A 19,841-nucleotide genomic window follows, 5' to 3' on the forward strand; every position below is an offset into this window, starting at 1 on the left:
AACACAATTTGATGAGGTTGCTTCCACGACTACAAACTGTACATTTTCTGTGGAAACACTTGTCAGTTCTATCCTTCTGCATGCCCCAGAACCCGCAATAAGTAAACCAGCCTGAACAAAGGCAGCTAAATTTCGATTATTTTGATTTATAATATATGTACCTTCATAAATAAAAATTTGTCATCAGAGGCTGTTCTTAAAAAAGTCTCTGCATGGGCCTTAATATTTAAGATTTTTTCGGTTTGCCATCGCTCTGCCTCTTGAGAAATGCTATGGGTTTAGGATATTTGTCCAAATGTACGAAATTTTTTTGCAAACAATGTCGTTTTTAGCATTGAAGAGGGTTTAAAAGTTCCGGACTTGATTTTAAAATAAGCTAAAAACGTCGTCTCAGTGTGTCTATTTTTAATTTTGTTATCGTCTCACCGTTTTCTAAATTTCTTCAACTCCTCTTCATACCGAGTGCGAGATTTCGCAGGAGGCAAGACCGACAATGCTTTTCAACGTATTTTTCTACATAATCATTCATTTTACAGCGAATTCACTTTATCGGCACCAGTTTCAAAGTTTTCATACAATTGTTTCGGAATTGTTATTGATTGCTATGGTAACGGAGAAGGTAGTGGCAACATATTTTCAGTTTTAATATAACAAGTGATATGATTATTATCGATTATTTACTTCATTGTAGATTTCGACCAATAGTAAAGCAACAGGATAAAAATTACAGCGGTAATTTTCGATAATTTTTCAAGTAGCTCGTCATTTTGTTGGTTGCTTTGAAAACGAATCAATAATTTTTTCATTATATGACGTTTGAAAATAATAGTTATTATATATGAAGCTCCGAAAATTAGACTTTGTATCCGATCGTATTTGTAGCGCGAGAGGGAAGCTCGAGCGCCACAAAAGTGCGAGGGCGCAAAGCCGTTTCGGCGTGAGATATATACAACATTTTTTGTGCTACTTTTTATTTAAAAGATATTAAATAACATTATTATTTTCACTAATAAAATAACTAGTGAAATTGTCTTGTAACGAGAATATAATTCATGGATCACATGAGCCCATTTCTTCCAATAGAATTTGTTCATGCCCTTAGTTACATGGCTATCACAGCGACAATAATTTTATTACCTTATTGTAGTCTGTTGCTACCTAAATTTCAAAACTGTCAAATTTGACAAATTTTAGAATTTCATATTATGGCTTGCCAACTTTGGGGGCAAGCTCAAAACGACGAAATCAATTCTATTATCAAAAAATGTGTTCATTCATTATATTCTCATGTTGAATATAACTCGTGATATGATTAATAATAATCGAAGATATGGCTCGTGAAACCGAAGCAGCACATTCAACTCGTGCTACGCACTCGTTGAATCTGCAGCTCGGTTTCACTCGAAATATTATCGTAAGTAATCACACGAGTGCTTTGAAATTATCGGTAATTTCGACCCGAAAGCTGAGATCAAGTGATGACGAGTGTCACTTTGACGTTTCAATTGGTCAAAGATGACACGAGTGATCACTTGCTGAGCTTGAGGTAAGTTCCCCATGAACGCGTATTTGCGAAGTGCGAATGTCGCGTATCTCCATTCGACCAATGAAATCCATGAAAATTTTGTACGCGCGTATCCAAGGTCACTTCGCTTCGAGTTGATTTTACTTTAACTTTTACGCGTAGAAAAGAGGTGCTACGGCGGTCAAATTCGAATGGTTTGCAAACATAACCTCAAATATTTTTCCGGATCAGAATCTCTCATTGTGTGTGACAAATTTGCACTGGCCCCTTGCAATAATCGGTTTGTTACAGTAAAAATAGGTCGCACCCAAAACTGTCTTTCATTCGCTTTCTTTGCTTCCAGATACAAGGCGTACACTTTAATAATTTTTTTTCGTACCTAATGCTATCTTCCTTACTTTATTTTTCCTTTTTCGGTATATAAAACATAATTTCGTGATGAGTTCTTGACACAGCTCTACTGCTACTTTCTTATTATATTTCCCCATTTCGAATTACATATGAAAGTAATGACAGATCTGATGACAACTTGGTTATATTTTGAGGTTATATTAACTTATATTTTATGCTACGCCTTTACGCGTTTTACGTTTATACGCACGCAATGGGGAAGCTATGTTTAAATGCAAGCTTGCGAATGCCAACGATACGCGTACGCAGATTCGCAAAAACGCGTAGATGGGGAAGCGGCCTGAGAGGGTTGCAATTACCTATAATTTCAAAGCACGAGCTATAATTCGGTAAGATTATTTACTGAATAAACTATTACATTTTCTCATGTCATAACCTCAGTCTTTGAGAGTTCTGGCCAATTGTTCTTCGCTGGTGGTTGCTGTCAGTTCGTAATTTCTGTCAGTGCAAAACGTCATAAACTGTTTCCACACATTATTTTTGCACTTTACCGTGTCCTCTGTTTAATTGCTTTGTTAATTTCCGCTTCTGAATGATGACCAAAACGATTCATTTTGCGAAATTCAAATTATTGACAGATAATTGACACTTATATGGCGTTGTTAGGTACCGGGATTTAAGTATCATTTCTTTGATAGCGTGTTTGAGCGGCGCATAAGTACTACTTACTCTCCACCGGCGTATAAATAAAACATTTATACTCCGCCGGAGTATAAATATGTGAAAATCATAGTGGTTGTCAACCATATTAACCATGGTAAGTGAAATCAAGGCAATACCTTAATGAAGCAAGAAGATAGGAAATAATCATTTCAAAAGAAGATTAATCGTTTGAAAATAAAATATTGTATTTTATTCGGAGTTTAAGTGGGTTTATGTGACTCGAATTAACTTAATTCGTCTCGCTATCGCTCGGCGTTTAATCGTCCACACTCCGTCACAAATAAATATCTGTTGTTTTTTTATTTTTTTATAGATATTTATTTTATTAGGAGTTTAAGTGATACTTTCGGTGACGGAGTATGGACGATTAAACGCCGAGCGATAGCGAGGCCAATTAAGTTCATACGAGTCACATAAAGTCACTTAAATTCCGAATGAAATACAATATTTTATTTTCAAACGATTACTCTTCTTTTGAAATAATTATTTCCTATCTCCTTGCTTCATTAAGAAATTGCCTTGATATCACTTACCATGGTTACTATGGTTGACAACCACTATGATTTTCACATATTTATACTCCGGCGGAGTATAAATGTTTTATTTATACGCCGGCGGAGTATAAGTAGTACTTATGCGCCGCTCAAACACAGTGTCATAGAAATGACACTTAAACCCCGGTAAGAACGTCATATAAGTGCCAGTTATATGACGTTTGAAAATAAATATATATTACCTCCCGCTGGGAGCTAAAGTACATTTTTGTCAAAAATGACGTTTATAGCGTTGCCTCACTTACTACTTCTAAAACGTCTGGAGGGGTACAATTATTATCTGAACCACTACTTTCATCCAAATCCTTCATTATTTCCAACATTAATGCGTTTTAAGGAGCACAAAACTTCAATTCACAAGACGCTTTGTTCAAACGCGATTAATTTTTTATTAATTAATTAAAGTAATTAAACCCTTCTTTTTTGTTCTAGCTTTCGAGACTTCCTTCGTCTCATCCTCAGGAAGCTGTAAAACTCTTTATTGAAAAATCTAACAAAATTTTTGGTTAACGTAAACTAAGCATTGACACGTTTACACTTATGACACATTAAAACTGAAGTTAATTATTAACATTTGAATTTTTTTTTCTTAAAGAGATATCATAAATTCTTCTTTGTAATTGTTAAATTAAATCATTTTTTCTCCTCTTTCTCCTTTACACACGTTGTGTGACCTTAATCTGAATCGTACCAACCTTCAGCGTCTATTCTTCTATTGAATTGTCCTAGGGGAGAGTTTATCATTTCGGTTGCGGTAATCTGGGGACGTTGTTTTTATCTAGATGAAGGAGATATGAGTAAATGATGTTGAGTCCTTCTATATCTGTTTTGGCATTGATTGTATTGTTGTTTTCATAAATGTTCACCATTTCCATGAAATTCCTTTTTTGTGTGTGTCGTTCTTTGTCTATCCTTATATTCTTAAAATCAAATCTATGATCTTGATCTATAGTATGTATTACTAGGGTGCATGATCTTTTATTGTTCTTTATATCGGATTTGTGCGATTCTGTCTTTTAGGCGTCTTGGTGTTTGTCCTATATAGATTTTTCCACAGTCCAAACAAGAGATGGGATGAACGACATCGCATGTGGTTAGATGCTCGTTTGGGTCTTTCAGTTTGGTGAATATGTTTTTTATTGTAACTGAAAGACCCAAACGAGCATCTAACCTGAATCCGCGGGAGGAAATGTTTCACTTTGCTCCCTTGATTTACATACAAATAACTATTATCTATTTATATTTCTACAATAACAGGTAGTAATTGTAGCAAACCTGAGCACACTACAACAATCGCGGAGCGCTTCAACGCTATATGTACTGTCCTTTCAAATGCTAAATCTTTGTCTTTTCCCTCCACGACCTTGGAAGAACGTTTAAACCCGTGCCAGGCTGGTTCGAAGAGGCAGCCGATTGCTATCGAGAATCCCGAACAGCGTTACTCAGGTGCGTTGAAAACGGCAGACTATGAATAGGCTTTCTTTATCATGAGAAAAATCGTCTTAAATGCAAATTTAAACAAATTCTGAAACAGCTGCGAGATCAAGAGGATCAAAAACGCGCTGACAGACAAGTTCTTAGCTAAAGAAATAAAGATTTTATTAAGTTTTGGAAAACTTGTAACGAAGCGAATTTTCGCGGGCCGGAAACCGTAACGCGGACCGCCAGAGAAGGAGGTAAATTCGCGATTGCCGCGGCGCCGCGCCGCCGCGGCGAGAGAAGAGTAATTCTTGCCTGAAGCTTCAGGGTGTCAGGTGCTGTGGCTGTTTTGTGTGGAGAAATTTTTTTTGAGAAGTGTGCAGTGTTACCCTCCGACCACCGTAAGTACCTTTTTGGGTCGCCTGCCTGTTGAAGTACCAGTTTTTGAATCGCCGCCCCCGAGCGAGAAACCGTGTCACCGTCACCGTTCTACTCCCGGGTCGCCGTGCCATCTTCGCGCGATTTCCAGGTCTCAAGGTCGCCGCCCCCAGAGCCAGGAGGAGCCCGTCCTGAGAGAAGTCGCCGCCCAGGAGGAGCGACCGTGCCGGGTATTTAATTCTTTCTGTTTAATTTGTCTTCCAGTTAAATTAAGAATAGCCGTAAGTTTTATTATTTTAGACCGTGTAGCTGGTGGCAGGGAATAAACCCTATTTATTGGAAAATATCCTTGCCATTTTATTTTATTTATTCTCGTGTTTTCGCGGGCGCTCACCACCTGAATTCCATGTCTCCGGCTTTAGAGCCACCCCGGCGCTCCCTCCCCCGGAGAGGGAGCTGGCGCCCGAGCGACCGCCGCTCCTGACCGAAGGCGCCACCCCCGGCGGCGTGAAGGTCGCCGCATAAGCTTGGTCGGCCAGACGTGTTTCTGACATCAGCGATACTAGTCGACCCAAAGCTTGGCACCCAAGTAGGCCGCCACCCCACACGTTATCGGCGAGATTCCGGACCGTCACCGGACCGTCCGTCCCATCCGGAATTTCGTCGCAAACTAATGGGAGAATGTCGACAATCTCCCTGCTCAATGCGGTCGACGGTATAGTAGGCGGGCTACAGATCGCTGCAATGTGGGCCGATATATTTATAAAACACTGCGAAATCTGTGCAACCCCAGTGGTTTATCTACGCAAGCGCAAGACATTAGCTCACTCATCACTCCTACGTTTGATTAAATCAAAGTAGAAGATCTAGTAAAAGTATTCATTTACTTAAGAAGCGAAAGGCGGTTGGAGCAAATGGCATTGCCCTAGAGTAAGTGAAGTCGCCCCTTTTAAAGACTGGACTAATTCGTGATTGTTTAAATATGCCGGGATATGTAGATGTAGATAAAATAAGATTGTAGACAAATAATAGCGGTTTTGTGAAGACATTTATATAGTCCTTTATTAGAAATGCTGGTATGGAGTTCGGACCTGCAGTCATTGAAGGTTTTAAACGTTTAATTCCTTTAAATACTTCTTTTTCGTCAATTTTAGGTATATTTAAGCATGAATTAAATACAACATGAGATGGAGTATCGAAATTATTATGAACAGTAGACGATTTAAAATTAGATGCAAAAAAGGACGCAAAACAGTCTGCAATAATTGGTGACTTCTTCTGATAGGCCTTTAACTGTGATTCTTTTTTCGCTATAACTATAGCCCCTAGAAAACACATAGTACCGTCACCGTGGAGCAAACCTGGCGGAAACTTAACAAAAACAAAAATTATTAACACCATTTGACAGACCGCGAAATTTAAAAAGGTTTTATGTTGGATTTAAAGTTTGTAGTTTATACACAAAATATAGATTTTTAATTTGAATAAAATATAAAATTTAATCTATAAAATCTTATTTAATAATTTATCGGATGTCATTATCCTGTGATTTAAGTAACTTATTTTAACTTCTAGAATAACCATTTATTTCTTGAACATTAGACATAAATAGACGTGTTAACCCTTGTAGTTTGGAATATTCGGAATACAGGGTGACTGCGAAATATATGCAAATAGTTTAACCACGGCATCCCCCACCCTAGTAGAGCCGAAATATAGAAAAAACAAATTAAAAATCGAATGAGGCAAAGCCCCCATGATCCACCCTCGATACGAAGGCACTGAGCCACCTTGTAAACAGAGTTGGAAACACGTTCGAATAAAAACGACCTAAACACTTTCAGTTTCAATTAAAAGTAAAACCGACTTTTTGCTGCTTATCATTGGTTCATTCATTTACTCATTCATCGTTAAAGGTCAGTGTGAAAGTTTTTTGGTAATTTTGATTCTGACGGATGTTTGGTCCTTGTCACAACGATTTTACATTGTTTATTGGAACAGAAATAAGAGCAACTTAAAATGCTACTACCTTTTTACAAGAAATGTTGAAAATGTTGTCCTTGACTAGCAATAGAGGCGTCAGAGCGTCGCAAGAGGTTTGTTGATAGGTAAAAAACACCGGAGTAGCGGCTGCCAGTGACATAATCATATTGTGAGCTATTCCCCATTTTTTTTTTGCATGTATTTCGCAGTCAGCCTGTATAGCTTTCTTTTTGCATCGTTCTTATTGCGGCTTAAGGGCCGAGGCCCACGACGCCCGTTACTGCCGTGGTGGCACCCTTCTTTTCCCTCCAACAACCATAAAAACGTCATACCAAAAAAATAATACAACAACCCCAAGACCCACGACGCCTGCCGACGAAGAGCTGCCGGGGCTGTGACCTATCTAAGGGCTTCAGTCACTTACGGTCAAAAATTTATGTTACCTATCTAGCAAAAGTGTCAGGGCCAGAAGGATATTTCATTCTTAAGTATTAACGACTGAAAAGGAACAAACGACACAAAGGAACAAAGGCGATGAAAATAGGATGCCGGGGGCCAATTTCGACATCCTGTGGAGCGGGTAACGGAGACGAAGTGGCTTTGCCAGTCCACTTGGCAAAGAATCTCGAAGTATGTATCAAAAAAACAAAAGGACTAGACCACCAAAAGCATGGCAAATTCCATCGTACGCGAATTTTTAAAAGATGGGAAACCTATGGTACCAAGCGACGTCAGGAGACTACTGGCGAGGTATTGTAAGCCCCCTCCCAGGGCCAAAAAGGTCATGAGCTTGTTGGGGTCTTTTAGGTAAATTCTATTAAGTAAATGATCGCGATGCGAGGATAGGCAATCAGTAATACGAAACAGCGACTTGCGCTTAGCTTAGAAAAAAATAAAAATAATACTACAAAACAGTAACAGCTTTTTAGTCATCAACCGTTACGACGTTGGCGGGAAGACGAGACAACGCATCCGGAACTACATTAAGCGACCCTTTACGATGTACCAAATCAAAGGAAAATTGATTCAACGTGACACTCCACCGAGCTAGTTTGCCTACTGGATCCTTCAATCTGTTTAACCAAAGCAGTGAATAATGATCCGTAATTACGGTGAAATGAACACCTTCGACATAAGGTCGAAATTTTTCTAATACAAATACCACTGCAAGACACTCTCGCTCAGTAACACTATAATTGCGTTCCGTTTTACTTAATGATCGACTGGCGTAAGCAATGACCTTTTCCTGGTCGTCTATGGTTTGGGTAAGCAAGCCGCCCAGACCCTTGTCTGACGCATCTGTATGAATGGTGAACGGCAAAGAGAAATTTGGACTTGACAAAACAGGCGCAGTTACAAGGGCTTCCTTAAGTTTACGAAATGAAAGATCCGCTTCTTCATCCCATTCTATTTTTTGACGTTTACTTTTCCCCTTTAACAAACGATTCAATGACGAAAATTGTGCACAAAGCGACGATACCACGAACACATCCCAACAAATCGCTTTATATCTGTAGATGTTTTTGGCACCGGATAGTCGACCATACATTGAACTTTTTCTGGATTTGTTCTAAGTCCGTACTCATCTACTATAAATCCGAGATACTTTAATGATGGACGGAAGAATTTACATTTATCTAAATTAATTGAAAAGTTTTCTTTGAAAAGACGTCCCAAGCAGCAGACTGTCGTCTAATTCACGTCAATTTTTGGTCATAACTCGTCGGCGACGTCATTCGCCCAAAAATCACGTGATAATGACGAGATTTTTATGACTTACTTCTGACGTCAATTAATGACGTCAAAAGGCCGTCCTTTCTTCGTCATTTTTTATAGATTATATGATCAATTAGATGTGGGTCGTCGTATTCTTTAAAAAGTGGCCTTCATAATGCTTAATTATATTTAAAGAAAAAAATACAACGGCTTTATTAGAAATACACCAAAGACAAATTTTTTCATTGTAATAATTTCTAATAAAATAATTATTTCTGAAAAATTGTTTACTCTGGAAGTGTTATTTTGTAAGTACCTGCTTGGCAAATTATAAATAGAACATCCGGGGTTGAGCGTATAATAGTGAAAAGACCCTACAACACAAACAAAGTCATAAAAATTCTTTGTCCATTGTCCCTAAAACGGGACAAGATTTTGAAGAATTCCTTCGTCGAATTTTGATTTTATAAAAACGTTTATAAAGTGATGATGGTTACCAAAAAAATTAGAGAGTGATTAGTATTCAGTTTTATTAAATTTATTTCATCTAATGAAAAAATAATGCTCAACTTCCGTATTTACTATACAATACATCAGATGTTTGGGGTGTGCATTCGGACTTGCCCTTTTTTCGGTATTTATGTTTATTGCACTTCACAGTGAAGCATTCCAATATTTCTAATTGGTTCTAAACCACCGAAACTTTCTGGTGTATCCGTTATTACTCATTTTATTTTTAACGCAGATTTGTGAAAATTTCTGCCATTCTGTGTAGGTTGTACTTATTTATACTAGGTAAGTTAATATCTAATAAAGTAATCATTTTAATTTTTACGTGTTTCTGTTATTTTTGATAACTGTACGTAGATAACAAAAGCTGTTTTTTCAGATAAGCTGGAAAGACCACCATTAATCACTGAAGATACTCCCACTGATTATGAAGAACTTACGATGATTGTTTTTGAAAATGAGACGCCATAAAATATTGTAAAGGTATGTTACTGCAATTTTTTATGAACTAATGCCAATGTAATGAACATAATTTTATTCTAGATTTGAAACAAATACAAAACACATGTGCGAAACGAAAGAAATGCTGAAGGAAACGAGTGAAAAAATCTCCCAACATGGAAACGTCATCAAATCTGACAACTGAAAAAGAAAACAAAAATAGAAGTTATGCCGCCAAGACCACACCTAAACAAATTTTGACGAATTACAATATTATCTTTGCAAATTAGAACAAGCAGATTTCTTTGTAAGTTAAAAAATACAATGAATTCAGTTATACATATATAACATAATATTGGATATTATATACAGGCAGATGCCTGTAATACTACGATACTTTTTGGTAACTTACTATGCATGGCACATTTCGCTTCATTGTAAAAAGTATTGACGATGAGATTTTCCTGATAGGCTGTACGTTTTTGTCAATGCAACCATTTTACGATTATCCGTTACATTCAAATAAATTTAGGATTTTTAAGATGCAGAATTTGTCTTCTGCTTTAAGCTGTAATCCCTTAAATTTAATAATAGCCAAATGCTATTGCCCATAGACGAAAAAATGATTGCATTTCCATTAATCCATGCTCTCTAACGGGTTTTTCTTTTCAGTGCAATAAATTGAGGCAAACTTAAAAAACTTAGGTTATTGATGTGATTGTTAAAACAGAATTAATTCTTAACGGTACTTTTTTGTGTGTTGGGGACAGTCAAGTCGTCGTGAATTAGATAGTTTACATATAATGTGGTTTTACAGTGTGTTTTCAAATCAAGTAACTTCAACAATGCGATTCAATTGTCTTTTCCCTTTATTCTAGTTTTTTTAAATAGTTTTTGTAAATAGATTTGTTTGTGTTTTAAAGACTGATTTATAGTTTATTATAGTTTTCTTTTAATATTCTTTGTAACTAAATAGATCTCTTTGTGTTTTTAAAACTGATTTTTCTTTAAATAGCATATTTTATTGCAACGTTTATTTTTGATAATTATATATTGTACATTATCCTTTTTTTGTTTATACTAATTATACTCGTAATTACCTGTATGTAGATTTGTTTGTGTTCTTAGGAGGCGTTTATCTTTAATTTGTTTAATTGAGATATTTTTTTATTTGTTTATTGAAGTTCATTGTTGGTTGTACAGAATTGTAGTAAATTTAATTTTTTTACACTAATTTGTTTTAACTTTAATTAATATATACTTTGTTATGGGGTTTACCTGGTGATTATAACGAATTATAATATTTTATTCAAGTAAACAATATAAAAATATAAAATTATTTCAGCGTTTTAATTATTGCATATTTTTTTCTAAAAATCAAAATATAAAAAACGTCTTAAAATGGACAATAAATGCCGTCTCTAGGACGTCAGTAAATCACGTCAGTAGTTCGTTACAAAATGACGACTCTAAGACGTCAGTACATCACGTCAATAGTTCGTTAGAAAATGACGTCATCTGGACGAGACATTTGACCGTCATTGGTACGTCAATATCACGTGAAACCTTTGGTCACTATGACGTAAATGATGACCATTTATTTACGTGAAAAAGACGACATCATGTTGCCTTGGGTCTTGCTACCTCTCGCAATAAGGATAGATGTTCTCCAAAAGTACTTGATAGTATTATAAGGTCATCTAAGTAAACAAAAACCTGTGGGTCTAGTTCTGGATCGAAAAGTTCATCCATCAGCCTTTGCAAAGCTTGCGCCGCATTGGTTAACCCAAAAGGCATAACTGTAAAATGAAAAAGACTACGTCCTGGTACTGCAAACGCCGTCTTTGGTCGTGACGATTTTTCCAAGGGTATTTGCCAAAATGCGTGCTTCAAATCTATAGAACTAATGTATTTCGCATTACCTAACATGCTTAAAATTCGATCTACTAAGGATAATGGATAATTGTCTCGAATGGTAACGGAATTCAATTTTCGCCCGTCAAAACATACTCTAAATTCTCCTGAGGGTTTCTTAACTAATAATAATATCGGCGAGGACCATGAACTATTGGAGGGTTCGATAACTTTAAGTTTTGACATGTTGTCAATTTCACCATTTAATTCCGATAGCATATACGGAGACCGTTTCTGCTTAAAGGGACGTGCATTTCCTGTGTCGATACGATGCACAGTAACCGTCGTTCGACCAAGCTAATCGGTATGAGACAACTTCTTAAATTCTCCTATTACTTTTTTTATTTTTTCGCGACCGCTCCACATCAAAATCCGTAGATATTAATGGATTGCTATTCGTAACCAATTCCGAAGATGTGTCCATAGCACCTACTCGCGATACTTCAACGTCTTTCACGATACTACTTGAACTTGTGTTTTGAAGCTCAAAAGAAAACGTTAGAAAATCAAGTTTCAACCCAAAAAGTGTATAAAAATCACTCCCGAGAACCAGCTTATGTATTAAATCAGGTACCACATATAAAAGAACTCTACGCCGGACTTTATCCAAGCTAATATCTAGTTCTACTGAACCTGCTACACGATGTGATTTTCCATCTGCGGTAGTAACGGCCTTTAATTGAGAAGGAGTCATACTTAAATTTACACAAACTTATTTAAGAGAATCTAAACCATCACGACCGATAATACTGCAAATGGAACCGGTGTCTAACAATCCATTAATAAGTCTACCATTTAATCTGATGGGAACGAAAGGTCTGTTATCTCCATTCTTGATAGAAAATGAAGGAGCTACTTCTTTATTCCGATTACTACAAAATTTACGCACAAAACTAACCCATTTATCCCAATCATGTCGGTTCTGTACACAAACTCTTTCAATTTAAAAATTTTAACTGGACGATATTCCCGTTTGATTTTGGCCCTTTTATATTTCCGAAACGACGACCGGCCTAAAGATCGCGTTTCACTCATTCGTTTCCCGAATGACATTTAGGACATGTCGCTACCATCACGTCACGGGAACCACATCTGTAACAAAATTTTACGCGCTTGGCAAGATAGTTCTTGTAACAATGATTAGGCTGCAGACAATTCCAGCAGAATAACGAGATCTATTGCGAATCTTCATTGTCTTGTTTAACTTTAACCACACCGGAAAGTCGTACTTTAGCGATAGATTTACTTTCAATTTTAGAACCCTTTTCGTTACAAAATTTCCCCTTAATCATTTCCCGAGTTGGTTGGGTCTGTACACCGGCTAACTCTGCCTCTAATAAACATGACTGTCGAGAAGGAACTTTAGCTCTCTGCTTCAAAATAAATATCCGTTCGATCCTTCTATCAATCTGAATTAAGGGTCCCCAGTCGTCGCCCGGAAAATCGGTTTCAGTGAGAAGAATTATTTTTTGTAACTATGCAACCCAAAGTACCGATCCACGGCAGGTAGCGACCCAAGAGAGGAGAGATTATGGTCACTGTAGGGAGTCCGTCATAAAATGCAAATCGGTAAACAACACCAGATAAGCTTATTTATTTTCAAATGAAGGATACAGGGAAATAAGCATCGAAATCCATTTGTATGTATTTTGAAAGAAATTGAGTTGAAAGTTTAAAATGCTGCCGAAAATAGATTGAGAAACCCACAAGGTTCAGTCTAACACAACTTTTTATTTTCTTTATAATGTTTTAAAAATATATAAAATAAAGTGTTTATGTTCAAATATAACAGCAAAAAAAATTGGTGGAAAGTTGTTTCGGCAGAACTTCCTTCGCACCTAAAATACAATGAAACATACCAGCATTTTCGAATTAAATTTTTACTTTAGGTACACAATTTTGTGATGAAATCATCAACATTTTGCAAGGACACGTAAAATCAATGTGGATTAGACTAAAAATAACAGTATTCCAAAAATTTCTGGGAAAATGGAGTGAGTCGAGACTGATTTAATCAATAGAATAAATTGACTCATTCATTAATTTTTTTGAGTCACCTAGGTATATAAGCAAATCTAAAAAAATATAAAAAAAAATATGAATGCAATGATAAATTACAAGTAAAAACTCATCATATTTTGCACATTTTTAGTAGAATTTATTCAGCAAAATTTTGAGATGACGTTATCAATTTTTTAGTAGCATAATCCTGAACCTGTTGTTTTGTAAATACATTATTGAGATTTTTCGGCTTTTCGGTTTTTCGATTTTTCAACTTTTGATGCTTCAATTTTTCAGTATTTTAATTTTTGACATTTTCAATTTTTCCACTCTTCAAATTTTCGATTTGTCCATTTTTTTATTTTTCGATTTCTCAATTGTCCGATGTTTCACTGATACGATTTCGCAATTTTTCACCTTTTCGATATTTTAATTTTTCAATTTTTAAAATTCTAGATTTTTCGATTTCTCGAGTTTTCAGTTCTTCTATGCATATTTCAGTTTTTCAATTTTCGGAATTCATTAAATTTCTGATTTTCCATTTTTTTTTAATTTTTCGATTTTCCAGTTTTTCGATGTTTCGATTTTTCAATTATACGATTGTTCAATTTCTCGATTTATAAATTTTAGATTTTCTAATTTAATTTTCTTTTTTTTATTTTCTTGTTTGGACTATTTATTATTGTTAAAAATAAAAGTAAAAAATAACTACCAAAATTGTGACTAAAAATATGTAAAAATTAATAGAAAATAGAACACATTGCTGCTAAAACATAAAAGTAACTGTATTTTCCCAAAAAAATCTATTGCATGATTACTGTTCCACTAGTATTGCTAATTAGCCAAATACACTGACGTCATCCGAGGTCATCAAGATGGCAGCGTTTGACAACTAGCCTGTTCTCATAAGAGTCAGTGCTAATATTTTCGGAATTCATTTAAATTTGAGAGCGTGTCAACTGTGTTTTTATAGTTTGATAAGTTTGTTACAGTTTCTAGACTGTGTAGATATCTGTAAAACGCATCATAACGTTTGAATATGCTTAAAAAATAATGTTTTCCAATGTGATGTACAGGTTAACTTCGCTGCATCTTATATTATTTGTTTTGCAAATTAATTCTTTGTTAATGCACATCAATGTTCTTTAAATACACTAGCATCTTAATATTATAATATTTTGTATTTTAGGAGAAAATGCCTAAATTTTGTGCTGTTGTAGGTTGCGCGAATCGAAGCACCAGAAGTGCGGACAAATTTTATTTTCTTTCCCAGCAATTAGCAACAATAAAGGTAAAGATATACAGGGATGTGTTCGTGGTATCATCGCTTTGTGCCACAATTTTCGTCATTGATGTCGCCGTTCAATCATTTGTTAAAGGGAAAAAGTAAACGTGAAAAAATAGAATGGGATGAAGAAGCGGATCTTTCATTTCCTTTCATAAAGGAAGCCCTTGTAACCCCCTGTTTTGTCAAGTCCAAATTTCTCTTTGCCGTTCACTATTCATACAGATGCGTCAGACACGGGTCTGGGCGGCTTGCTTACCCAAACCATAGACGACCAGGAAAAGGTCATAGCCTACGCCAGTCGATCATTAAGTAAAACGGAACGCAATTGTAGTGTGTTGAAATTAATTATTTTATACATCTAGTGGTTAGTATGTTTGTAGGTGAGTGAGAGGACCATACAGAAATGAGTAATCAAAATGGCGGTGTAGTCTTGATATTTATTGAAGGTACTGAAAGCAAAGTCTGTGAGGGTTCGTCATTTTATTATTAGTATGTGAATTGTCAGGAATGTTTCTTTAGTTACAAGGTATGATATATACAATTTATTTCCTTATATATTCTTAACTTGTAAATCGTTTTAAGTTGTAAATCATTATCATTTTGTTTTTTTTTGTTTGGCAGGCGCCTTTTTGTTCAATAAAGAAACCCAAAGGAAACTTAACATTGTCTGACTTGAAATACAAAGAAATTTTAACAGGTTATTGGCCCAGAGACGCTGAACAAGTCAGACAAGCAATAAAAGTCAGTTAAATCAGTTCAGCCTCTGTTATTGTTGTCAAGTCTTGAGTGTCAGAAACGCTGTCGAACTCAGCAGAGTGTAGTCCAGTAGGAAACAACCAAGTCGCCTTCAGTCGAGACCTGCCCAGCGAAACCATCATTTATCAGCAGCATAACGTAGAAACGTCATTGCAAAATGGACACAACAAAGTCGAATATTGAAATGTTGTCGGAAGATCAAAATGCTGAAGTAGATTATGAAGCCTGGCGTTTTAAAATTATTTTAATTTTAAAGTCGAAGAAATGTTTTGATTGTGTAATTGGTACAGAGCCAAAACCATCTGGTGATCCAAACCAAAAAAAAGTAAAAGAGTGGTTAGATAAAGACGTAGAGGCTCAGACAATTATTGGCTTAAATGTTAGTAAGAAAATTGCGAAATACATCATGTGTTGTAAAACGTCGCAACAAATGTTCGAAAACTTACAAAATTTGTATGGCAAAAAGTCAGATTATGAAATTGAAGGTCTGCCGCGAAAATTTTTCGGCTTTCTGTTTGACAGCACAAAATCAGCTGTTGAAAACTGCAATGAGATACAACAACCAGCTCAAGATCTCAGTGCGCAGGATGGAAACGACTATGAACAGTGGGAAATGACTCGAATGCTCACCATATTGCCACAACGTCTCTACCATTTTCGCACATCATGGGACAATGTCACTGGAAATCAGAGAACCATCTCAAACCTGATTGAGAAGTTGAGATTAGAAGAGGACAGAATTAAAGCAGCTGAAGGATCAAGTGAAACTACAAGCAACAACGCACTCGTGATGCAGCACAAGAAGAGAAGCCAACAAGACAATCAAAAACAAAACAAGCAAGGTGGAAGTGCTGTCAGCATTTGCTTCAAATGTGGACAGAAGGCACATATAAAGAAGTACTGCAGAAACAAACCTTGTGGAAAGTATTTGGTCTACTGTAAAGAGTGCCCAAAGAAGAATGATGACAAATTGGATAATGAGAGGTGGAAAGGAATGAGAGAAGATTCGGAGGTCGTTCGAACAAACTTTATATAGCCGTCAGTTTGTCGAGTACTGAGCTCCCAAAACAACAACGTAGGAGATGTCAATGCTAACTGGTACCAAGACAGTGGAGCCACACGATATATAACTTCCAACAAAAAGCCGGTTTATGAATTTGAGACAACTGAAGCAACCTGTAACAGTCATTATGGGAGACTCAAATCAACTCAAGGCCTCAGCGGTTGGAGACATAGAACTTGAAGCCTACAATGGTAACAACTGGAGACTAGTCATTCTAGAAGACGTACTCTATGTACCAGGTTTGAACTTTAACTTGATTTCACTCAGTCAAGTGATGGACAGAGGATACATTGAGACGTGCAACAAAGATGTATCAATTATCAAGTCAAGTGACAACCAAACTGTTCTTACCATGACTCAACGAGAAGGAAATTTGTATAGAGTGATGCTCCTACTACCCAGTATGAACACCAGCCTAATTGCAACGTCAATTGTCACCTGGCATGAGAGACTTGCACATCAGAACCTGAAGTACGTCAAGGACATCCTAGACAGGAATAAAATCAAGTACATAGATGACTGGAACAATCGAGTCTGTGAAGGATGCATTTATGGGAAACAACATCGAATTTCACATCCCAAAAATGAGAAGGTAGCAGCTCAATCATTGGATCTAGTTCATGTAGATTTTGGGGAAATGAATGTCACGTCGATCGGAGGAGCGAAGTATTTCCTGATCTTTAAAGATGATTATTCGCACTTTCGAACCGTTTACTATCTGAAGTCGAAAGATGAAGCTCCAGACAAGCTGAAGATATTTCTGACACAAGTTGAAAATCAATTTGGAAGGAAGGTGAAAGAACTGAGGTCGGATCATGGAACTGAAATAAAGGACAAAACCACATGTCAACTTTTGGAGGAGCGAGGAATCAGGCATACGTTCTCAAACGTTCACACACCACAACAGAATGGCAGAGTTGAAAAGGAAATGCGAACCGTGGTGGAATCTGCGAGGTCGGTCATACATGCGCGAAATTTGAAAGAAAATCTATGGACAGAAGCTGTCAACTACGTCGTGTTCACCTTGAATCAGACTGGCACCAGCTCAGTCAACGCCAAGAGTCCAGCAGACTTATGGTTCGGTCGTCGTATTGATATCAACAAACTGAGGAGTTTCGGATGTGACTGCTACGTTCTAAAAACTGACCATAGAAGGAAGAAACTCGACAAAAAGTCTAGGAAGGGAATCTTTGTTGGATATGACATCGAGTCATCAAGCTATCGAATATACATACCTGGAGAACAAGAAGTCATTTGCTCTGACAATGTGATTTTTGATGAAGAGAAAACGAGATACCGAGACTAGGAAGTGTGCCAATAATATCTGAAAAGACTGACCTAGATCATCAAGATGAAGAATACGAGTCTGATACAAGTCTAAAGGATGAAGATCAAGAACAAGAAAATCTTGCAAGGCGAAATTACTGAAGATGAAGATGAAGAGACAACACCTCAGACAAGGCGAGGACTTCGTGATCGATCAGCGATAACAATGCCACACCGACTGAAAGATTATGTACTCGACGATCTCACACCGAACAGAAGTGCAAATGTAGCTTTGATAGGAGAAATCCAGGATATCACTGTCAATGAGGCACTGAAGGATGATAAATGGAAACGTGCGATGCAAGAAGACATTAATTCTTTGACACAAATGAAAACTTGGAGACTTGTGAAATGCCCGGAAGGAGTTCAACCATTGACATGCAGATGGGTGTTACGTGAGAAGGCAGATGGAAGATTGTAAGCACGTTTGGTAGCACGCGGTTTTGAACAAGAAGAAGGGATTGATTATACGGAAACGTTCAGTCCAGTAGCTCGTCATACTTCAATTCGTCTTTTGCTGAGTCATGCAGCTACCCAGAAGATGAAACTTGTTCCCTTTGATATCAAGACAGCTTTCCTATATGGTAACCTGGAGGAAAAAATTTACATGCATCAACCGAAAGGATTTGAAGATGGCACCAACTATGTCTGCAAATTACAGAAAGGATTATACGGACTGAAACAGGCTCCGAGGAACTGGCATGATACGATTTAAAAATTTCTTGAGAAGAAAATACGATTAATGAACACCGATGATGATCCCTGTTTGTATTATAATAAAGATAAGACTATCCTAATAACTTTGTTCGTCGACGACGGACTTATCGGTGGCTATGATGAAAAGGAAATCTACAAGATACTCGACATCATCAACTCAAAATTCGAAATTACATACAGCCGTCAAGTTCAAAACAAGGTCGCATACTTCGAAATGGAAATTCACATTGACAAAGAAGGGATCTTTGTAGGTCAACCAAAGTATACAGAGAAGATCATTCGACGCTTTAAATTCGATACGTGCAATGCAAAGTCAACTGCCATTGAGAAAGGCATGGTAACAGTAGAAGAGGACAAGATGAACAATCAACCCATATCGCCATCTATCCCATACAGAGAAGCGATTGGAAGCCTGTTGTACCTGGCCATAATTTCTCGACCGGATATCAGTTTTGCTGTTAACTTTCTAAGTCGCTTAAACGGAAAGGCAATGTCGAGTCACTGGCGAATGGTAAAAAGGATTTTTCAATATCTCAAAGGAACATCAAATCATGGTATCTTCTTTGACGGAAGCGACACACTCGTTGCTTACTCTGATTCCGACTATGGTGGAGATCCTGAGACTAAACATTCAACTACGGGAGTACTTGTGATGAGAGGAGGACCAATCGTTTGGTACACACATAAACAATGTTTGGTAGCAACATCCACTGCTGAAGCAGAGTACCGAGCAGCCGTGTCTGCAATTGACGATGTTTGTTCGATCAAAAGAATTTGCCTGGAACTTGAAATTGTAAAGGAAGATAAACCCATCGAATTACTTATCGATAATCAAGCGCCAATTCATATGATGTACAACGGTCATGAAGGTAAAACTACAAAAGGAAAGAAGCATATAGAAATCCCACGGAGGTTAATTCAAGAACACGTTGACAAGACCGTCACATTCAAACATGTTGATAGTGGTAACCAACTTGCTGATATATTTACAAAATCTCTCCCAAGAAAATTGTTTGAATCACTTTGTTCTAAAATAATTAAGGAGAAGTCTGTGAGAGTTCGTCATTTTATTATTAGTATGTGAATTGTCAGGAATGTTTCTTTAGTTACAAGGTATGATATATACAGTTTATTTCCTTATATACTCTTAACGTGTAAATCGTTTTAAGTTGTAAA

At 36.7% G+C, this 19,841-nt stretch overlaps 1 protein-coding gene across 13 annotated transcripts in view; it reads right to left on the reverse strand.

Moving 5' to 3' along the window:
• The window catches only part of LOC135126608 (protein artichoke), a 491,663-nt gene that overhangs the window by 119,691 nt on the left and 352,131 nt on the right, over positions 1-19,841 (reverse strand). The gene's annotated exons all lie outside the window — the stretch shown is intronic.

Source organism: Zophobas morio, unplaced genomic scaffold, assembly GCF_036711695.1.
Source record: "Zophobas morio isolate AGI-343-1 ecotype UQ-CSIRO unplaced genomic scaffold, CSIRO_AGI_Zmor_V1 ptg000011l, whole genome shotgun sequence".
Taxonomy (NCBI): domain Eukaryota; kingdom Metazoa; phylum Arthropoda; class Insecta; order Coleoptera; family Tenebrionidae; genus Zophobas; species Zophobas morio.